Below are 9,721 nucleotides of genomic sequence, written 5' to 3' on the forward strand. Positions count from 1 at the left end.
ACTAGTTCATACAACTTTTATGAGCAAAATCTCCAACTGGATTCAGTGGTTGATAGTCTTTTGGTGCTGTTTCAATTTGTAGACCTGAAATTTTGTAACTTCACATAAACAACTCACATATGATTCTTTTGGAGTGAGAAATGATTTGAGATCCCACCTCGGATTCTACTTACTCTACTCCTATGTTCTTCTGCAATTCGGTTGTGGAAGGTGTCCACAAACACTTGTTTTCTTATTTTTTATGGTTTTTTGAGACTTGATCTTAAGACTTGTCTTGTTCATCAATCATTTTCAAAATCCTAACCTAATCCTACAATCCTACAAGGTAATTAGCAAGTACAATCTACTTCCAAGCTACCTCTACACAGCAAAAGAAGACACTCTTAAGCTATGCAATTTTAAAGAGAAAGTTTTACTCTAGGTGATCCTAGAGGAATTTAAAGGTCAACTACACAAGACGCTCTTGTTTTCCCTAGTTTAGGTCTATTCGTCCCTGACAGCGGCAAAAAATGTGGGATGGGTTTCTAACCTCACTCCTATCTTATTGCAGACATAGTGAGAATCACAAACATAATTGTCCATCCATGGGACGAAGCTGACTCGACTAGTGCATAGAGGCTACAAGAGGATGCCAATCTCTTGGAAAACAATAGACAACTCGCATCTAACACAAGCTACACTTAAATGACCTAAGTCATCAAAATCTAATCGCTAATCGACAAACAAAACATGATCGTTAGAGCATCAAACGACATCCGAATGTTACAAAACTTCTAGGACATGTATATAAGACCTAAGCACACATGCTTATGGTCTCAAATCTCACTTTTGATGAAGTGCAAAAATAGCAATTATTAACAGCAATGAGTTTTTGACCTAGTTGTTTTTGACTCTGAATGCATCTAAATTCTTAAAAATGATGTCCCAATACCCCGCCTATGCTTACTTTGTGATTTTCCAACTTAAATTCCTACTTATGATGAAATTAGGCTGCGAGTCGCCACGGGTCGGCGAAGCCAAAAGCTATGGATTACCATGATATGTTTACCTCAATGCATAGAGCTCTTACCTACGATTGCAACGCAACAGACAACACTGCAATGTGACAACCGGAAAGGAAGTAGGAAGCGTGAGAAGGAGAGAAGTGAGCGTCATTAGCTCACGCTGTGTTTCTATTATCCAAAACTTAACAATAACTTACAAAAATTGGCTTTTATACCTTAGCCAAGATTTCTTTGGTTAAAAAAAAAAAAAAAACTAGGAGCTCTAACTAAGGATAGATTGATACAATTTGGAAGCTGATAGCCTCGACTCATTGATTACAATCTATCCAATTGGAAAATAGGAGTTACAATATTCCTGATTTATTAAAAGAATAAGTGTTTTTACAATAAAAGCTCCCAAAAAATGTTACATAGGTTAGCTTGCCTCTAATATCAATGAACTTAAAAAAAAAATTTAAGCATATTCTGTACTTGCATGGACTATATTTTGCGAAACAAGGATCCCTTGCAACATAGAATACTCAAGGAATGGAAAAATCTCTCTATCAAGCGAGGACTTCATTTTTTCAATGTACGAGAAAGAGAGGGGGACAAAGAAGGAGCAATGCACTAAAGGAATTATTCAATTGGTTCTTTAGGAGGCAATTACAACGGATGAGATTAAACCATGCTGCTCAACCACAAATGGAGATTAATGCTTCACTTTGAAACTTTGTACCGAGTCTTTCAAAAAGATCCAAATTCAAAAAATATTTTTACGCAAAATATTATCAATTTTACATCAATTTTTTATTCTTTTGGTATAACTAGGCATGTCACCTCTATATCTTAAAAATGTTCTTCATTATAGCCCCCAAGAAGGTTGACATTTGTCTCCTCAGCTGCCACTGCATAACTAGAGTAGCAAAGAAAGTATCCCGCTCTTGACGCATTGAATCCTACAACATACCCAAATATTCTAAGTACTACAACTCTCTCAAGTAGAATCAAATTGTTTGCATTGATTTGAAGGGAAGTGTACCCCAAAAACCATGACAATATCTTCAGGGAAAATATTGGCAATTCAGGATCTTCAGAATACTGCATATGAAAAGCATAGAAGGTGGCACTATCCAATGCTGGCATGTAGTTCATGAGAGAGGAGGCATCCCTTCTTGAAGTGCCCTCTATTGCTTTCCCTATTGATCCTTTATCTCTCCCAAGAAAATTTTCTTTGTCAAGGAGTTCAATCTGCAAAACAAGAAGTAATAATTAATTAAAACAAATGTAATGGAATTGTCCTATTTAACTTGAGAATAGTGGAAATTAATGAGAGTACTTTTAAGAAATGACTTTGTGAGCATAGCGTGTGAACCTAGTTGAAGATAGCAACATAATCATAGCAATTAGTTAACATGGCATGATCAATACTTTTGCAAGAGAGAGAATTTAGAAAACATGACAACAATTGAGGACCGGGATTTATGTGGAGCCGGTCCCCCCTCCAATAGGCATTTGTATTATGATTTCTCCCATTAAGAGAGACTTGTTACAATACAATCTTTGTGTTCCTTGTGACCTAGGTGATCCAATGAAGATGGAAAGCCTCATGCATCACAAGCATAACATAAACTTGAAGAAAGCTTTAACTATCCCAAGACCTCAAACACCTTCGAAGGTGGAGAGAGCTAGCAGGGAATGAGGGTAGGGAAGAGGAAGAAGAAACATTTCATAGGAGAAAGAATTAGTTCCTCACTTATCATAACTCTTGTTGCTAGCATACATAATATCATAGTAATGAAGAAGAAGGAGATGGCAAGCTTAAGCATTGAAGCATGGCTCTTGGTTGGATTTGCACTCCATAGCTAAGAGTGTTGGTGTAGGCTCTCAACCTCTACTTGCTTGGAGAAGGAGAGGGAGATCTTGCACTTTGCATAGCACACAATGAGAGTGTTTGTGAGTGTGTGTGGGTGAGTATACCTCCTAAGCAACCCCCTAGATTTCTTGGGTCGACCCCCCCTTGTAGCTCATGCTTGAAGCTCATTGGACCCCTCCAGGCCTAGCCAATCATAAGCAGGAGGCATTACAAGCAGAGTAGCCTTGAGACAATAGCCTTGAGACAAGTGTCCCCCTTTCCTCTTTGAGAGAGAGGGCTAGATAAATGCTAAATCAATTAATTAAATCCCCTAATTTATTATTGGACCCCTTGGGTGGCCAACCAATAGGCTTCATGCACACCATGAGGGCAACATGAGGAGGAACTTGACAAGTGTCCCTTTTGCTTTCTTTGTACCATGCATGCCTTGTGTGAGTGTGTGGGTGTTCTCTCTCATCCCCCCTCATGTAGGGCTCGCCCCTTCCTTTTATGGATTGAATCTTTGACATTTTGACACCTCAAGCCCCTCATGCATAGGCCCAGTTTCCACCACAAGCTTGGCTCTTAAGCACTTTAAGCTTGGGCTGGGTTCACACCTCAAGTGTAACCCTAGCATCTCAAGCATGTCAAGCACCTCAAGCATCTTAATCATTAAGCACCTCAAGCATATCAAGCACCTCATTCATCAAGAACCTCAAGAACCTTATTCATCAAGCATGACAAGCAGGACAAGCATCTGGAGATGGGTCGGGTTCCCGCGCCTCAAGATCAGCCCTAGCTAACCCTAAGGTCTTATGCTCCATTGGTTAGCCTTTCTCTTTGATAGACCATCTCTCATTTGGGCCCCTTTACCATTGGCCCCATTTTGAGATAGATCTATAAGCACATGTCTATATCTTAACACTTGTTCCCTTTTATTCTCCCACATTAAGTGATCAATTTAATATGAGAAAATCATTTGGGTTGGTTAGATATTAGATATTAGATTTTATGACATTACCTCTCTCTTGAAATCATAGTCGTCCTCGACTATGAGGTAGAAGAGATAAAGCCTTAGTCATTAGTCAATTTTACTTAGCGGGTAGAGGATCCCTTTTTACCCTACGACATCTTTCCAAGATGGATGACTAATCTATTTGGTGCTTGGGAGACATAGCTGCCGCAAGCATGTCTGCTCTTTAGTCCATTTCATTCTCCCAAAGTAGAGTGACAAATTCTACATGGTGTTTAAGAGACGTCGTCATCACAAACATGATTCTAAGCATGCATACTAGTTAAATTTGTGCACAATTAAAAAGAGGACTAGTCTGATGATAAGACAAAAAGATGAGTCATTTAAAAGAAATTTGTACATTTGCTTACTCTAATGTAGCATTGTAAGCATTGACAAGGTTCATACTATCCTTAAGTTGTATTCCTTGCATCCATCTAGCATCTTCAAAAGGATAATTTTTGAACTTAATAAGATAACGTCGGATAATCTTACCATGTCGTAGTACCTTGTCTTCATGCCAAAGGATAGCTTCGGGTTGTAGCACCTCTTCTTGGTCTTCAACTTCGGGAGGGTCTTTAATAATTGGTTCCGTTGGTGGCTCTCCTTTGTAGGGATTAAGTAGGCTTACATGAAAGGCATTGTGGATGAGCCAATGGTTGGGCAACTTGAGTTGATAAGCCGTCTCATTGATGGGCTTCAAGATTTGGAAAAGACCATAGTATCGTTTTGCTAGTTTAGCATAATACTTTTGATGGCCCGTAGGATTTTTGCCCGTCGTTTTCCTTAATCGAGCCTTAGGAAACTTGAGTCACAAACCCAATCATTTTCTTTGAACATTAAGGCTCTTCTGTGCTTATAAACAATAGCTTTTTGCCTTTTTTGAGAGATGGATATAGCCTCCTTAATCTTTTGAAAAGATTCTTGTAGGTCACGGTTATACTCATCGGCGGCGAAGATCTTCCCATGTACTTTGAGTAGCAAGGGACTTTTAGGTCTTCCCTCAATGATCTCAAAAGGTGCTTTTCCCGTAGAAGTATGTACAATGTTATTGTAAGCATACTCTAGAAGAGGTAAGATCTTTTCCAATTGTGAGCGTTGATCTACTTCGGTAACATAAGTCTTGAGTAGATCAAGTATCGTAAGATTGGCTATCTCACTTTGGCCATCCGTTTGTGGGTGATAAGCCAAAGAGAAATTCAATGTCGTTCCTAGATTTTCAAAGAGACCTTTCCAAAAATTACTCGTCATTCTAGGATCTCTATCTGACATGATGGATGTGGGTAATCCATGGTGCTTGAAAATCTGAGATATGAAGAGAGTTGCCATTTGATGTGCCTTAATAGTCTTTTTGACAAGAATAAAATGTTCTTGCTTGCTAAACTTGTCAACTATTGTCCATATTCCTTTATTTCCATGGATAGACTTGGGTAATCCAAAGATGAAATCCATGGATATACTCTCCCATGGTGAATTTGGGATAGGCAATGGCTGGAGTAATCCAGGTTGCTTCCCTCTATCATACTTGGTCTTTTCTAGGCTATGGTAATTCTGGTGAGATGGGGTACAGACTTTGGAATCCTGAATCCAGAAAGGTTGTCCACAACAATGATATTCACTTTAATGAATCCAAATATCATTCTAAACCAGAGAGGGTTGAGGAGATTAGAAGAGTTGTCTTCCAAGAAGATGGACCTGCACGTGCAAGACAAAATGTCAGGGCTCAAGAGGAGCAAGGACAGGATAGAGTGGAACCACAGGTTGTGGCTGAGCCTGAGCCACCTATTGTGCGTAAATCGTGACGTGTCACGCGACCTCCTAATAGGTTTGTTCCATCTATGAACTATGTCATGTTGACTGATTGCAATGAGCCCTCATGTTACAAGGAAGCAGTGCAATTGAAGGACTCTGGGAATTGGGAATTGGCCATGCAGTCAGAGATGACAGCTCTGCATAAAAACCAGACATGGAAGCTAGTTAAATTACCACGGGGAAAAAAGGCTCTACCTTGTAAATGGGTTTACAGGTATAAGATCACCGCTCATGATAGTCAACCAAAGTACAAAGCAAGGCTTGTTGCCAAGGGCTTTAAGCAAGAACAAGGCATTGACTTTGATGAAGTCTTCTCTCCGGTGGTCAAAATGACTTCATTGAGATGCTTTCTTGCATTGGTTGCCATAGTAGATTTGGTGTTGCACCAAATGGATGTCAAGACAACGTTCTTGCATGGTGATTTAGATGTGGAAATTTACATGCAGCAGCCAGAAGGGTTTGTTGAGAAAGGCAAGGAAGATTGGGTATGCCAGTTGTTAAAGAGTCTTTATGGCTTAAAACAATCACCGAGGGCATGGTACCATAAATTCCACAAGTTTATTCTTTCTCAAGGCTACAAACGTAGTGAGTTCGATCACTGTCTATATACAAAGAAGGATAAGGATGGTAGTTGGATGATCCTTATTTTGTATGTGGATGACATGTTGATTGCTGGCAAGCACTTGGAAGAAATTTCAGCTTTGAAGTCAAAGATGGCAAAATCGTTTGACATGAAAGACATGGGTGAGGCAAGTCATATACTTGGTATGCGCATTGAGAGAGACAGATCAAAGAAGTTGATTTGGTTATCTCAAACAAGGTTTTGCAACGTTTCAATATGGAGAAGGGAAAGGCATTGAGTGTTCCATTGCCACCATATGTGAAACTTAGCAAACAAGATTGTCCTGTGTCTGAGGAAGAACAGGCTGAAATGGATAAGATTCCATATGTGTCTGCAGTGGGTAGTTTGATGTATGCAATGATTGCTACTCACCCAGACATTGCATTTGCAGTGGGAGTAGTAAGTCGATACATGTCAAACCCAGGCAAGAAACATTGAGAGGCAGTGAAAGGAATATTGAGATACCTGAAAGCTACAAAGAGTATGCGTATATGCTATGGGAGTCAGGAGCTAAGTGTAAAGGGTTTTACAGACTCAGATTATGCAGGTGACTTAGACAACCGAAGGTCTATGTCAGGGTATGTCTTTACATTGGCTGGCGGAGCAGTATCATGGCGTTCTAGATTACAAGATTTTGTTACTCAGTCTACTACAGAGGCTGAATATGTTGCAGCATCAGAGACATGCAAAGAATCAATTTGGCTTGATCGACTAGTAACAGATTTGGGAATCAAAGAAGAGAGGCCTTCAAATACAGACCAATTTTGAATAGTACTCCTTCAAATACAGACCAATTTTGAATAGTAGTTTTGGCTTGCTTTTTCTTTCAGTCATGGGGATCATAGTCCTAGAGAGAGACATTGTGGGTACAACAAAAATTCAACTTGGGTCAGAACCAAGCAAATAGGGCCCTTCGGAGATTCTTGGGACCCCTATTCGCCTAGTTCTGACTCAAGTGATGTCACCTATTATGACATTAGCGCACGGGACAGAACCAAGTGAATAGAGACCTTGAGGGATACTCGAGGCTCAATATTTGCTTGGTTATGACACCAAATACAGACCAATTTTGAATAGTAGCTTGGTTTGCTTTTTCTTTCAGTCATGGGGATCATAGTCCTTGAGACAGACATTGTGGGAGAGGATACATGTGAAGAAAAACTATTCACGTTCTTATACAGCTCATGTGCTCATCACCGTGCACCAAAACTATCAGGGTGTTTAATGCAAAGTTTTCTATACAGAGGATTATAGATTGCTCATTTGAGTACCTACAAACACATTTGCAATAGTATGAGGCAGTAATTTGTGAAAATTCCATGACAGTTGATGGCATGAGATATGTGCACCCAGCCGACCTTGACCCTGACAAGAGTGCGTCAAGGAGACTGAATTACAGTCTAGAAAAGTGTCCCTCCAATGCACCGCTTGTACAAGAGAGGTGTATGAAGCACTTCAAAAAGTGTTGCTTAGTGTGATTCTACCACGGGTTTTTCTATTACTTATACTTGTAGATGGGTGGCGAGTGAGAGACTTCCCAGTCAACAACTTTCGATAGTTGTCCATTGGCGCCGGAGGAAGGGGTAGAGGATGTGGAGGTGTAGTTTGACCTAGAAGAAGAGCAAGTAGAAGTATTAAAGGAAACATTTGATGCGGGCTTAACTCTTCCTTCTCTTGCGGATGCAGCAATAGGGTGCAAGCAAAAAAGCCCAAATAAGGAAGTGACTTTGCCTCTGAATTGTGCTCCCAACTTTGCTATGGCGGGCGACACCCACTACATTCTACTCACATATATCATGCATGAGCTGAATATACAGGAGGACTACTGCCTAGCTGCAATTGCAATTTTTTGTGAGGAAAACATGGGATTTGTGGATGATGATGGAGTGGACCAACATATTATTGCTAACACAGCTGTCCACGCCTCACAGTTTACTTCAGGGTGGCAACTGATCAAAGATACATTCAATGAAGCAAAGTTCGAAGAGGCCAATTTGCCAACAGATGAGCATTTTTCAATTGAAAACAAAACAACTCGTCTTGGAAAACATGGGTAGGCCCATGGCACCCAAAGCTTAGGTAATGAATAGTCAGTCTATTCACTTGTGGGGAAGGTCGACGCTAGAAATGGACGAGAATCAGATGGTAATTTTTAAAGGCATTCAGATGGTATTGGCCATGGCCCAATGATAAAATATCATGATCAATCCTTTTGTTGACAGGTGCTAGTGTATGATGATAGTTTCCTTAGAAGAGCGGGAGGGTCATGACAAGAGCTTGTCACTGGAGTACAAGGCAAGGATGTGGCATTGTCTCACTACATCAGGCATTTCAACTTGTAGAAACTTGTCTCTTGGAATGCATTGATTGCTGGTTATGCCTAACTTGGGTAGGGTCAAGAAGCTATGGGTTGTTGTCACAGATATGCAAGGCAAGGGTGTCTCTCTAACGCAATCACATACGCTTGCATCTTGAAGGCAAGGGCCTAATGCAATCATGTAGACTTTCATCTGCTTATATGGGCGAAATAATTCATGATGATATTGTTGGTTAGGGTTTGTTGAAAGAAAACATTGTACTTGGCATAGCCTTGGTTAACATGTATGCCAAATGTGGTGCACTTCATAAAGCACAAAAGGTGCTCGAGGAGATTCATGTGCCGGATGCCGTCTCTTGGAATTCACCAATTGTGGGATGCCCAACTTGGGTAGGGCCAAGAAGCTTTGGCGTGTTTTCGGCATATGCGAAGCGAGGGGGTGTCTCTTCAGATGCAATCATACATGCTTGCATCTTGAAGGCAAGGGGAAAATGCAATCATATACACTTGCACTTGCTGGTATAAGCAAAAGAATTCATGATGGCATTGTTAGTCAGGGGTTGTTTAAAGAAAACATAGGCATTATGTAGATAGTGATGGCATGCCTAAGCACCGCAGGCCTTACCATTGTACTATTGGTAAGAGCGAGAGAGACTCATCGTGGCAGGTCGCGAGAGGTAGTGTGCTATATGTAAGGTCTCCAAGAGCATATTACCGCATTTAATTGTAAGTGTATTGAACTTTGCACAAGTAGGGGGTACCAGCTAGAAGAAAATAAAAAAAATCGAGGAATAAATTGGAGATACCCCTTGGTGATTAAAAAGGGAAAGAAAATGGAAGGAAAGGCGGGCATGCATGGCATGGATAGCGCAAAGAGGAAGAAGATGACACATGGTGGGGTGGTGCTAGGATACATCGGCAAAGGCACATGCGGCGCGCTCAATCAAGGGAAATTAAGTTGCCACCATTGGTGCAACGTGGGCATGCTGCTTGCATGGCCTAGCCTATCCCTCATGAATCGTAAGCATGAACTATTTAGAGTTTGAATCGAGGGAGTAGAATTTAAACTCTTTAACTTATAAGTCAAAGCTCCACCAAATGGAGAATCTTGTTAGACTTC

This window comes from Adiantum capillus-veneris, chromosome 1 (genome assembly GCF_014529385.1).
Source record: "Adiantum capillus-veneris isolate H3 chromosome 1, ASM1452938v2, whole genome shotgun sequence".
Taxonomy (NCBI): domain Eukaryota; kingdom Viridiplantae; phylum Streptophyta; class Polypodiopsida; order Polypodiales; family Pteridaceae; genus Adiantum; species Adiantum capillus-veneris.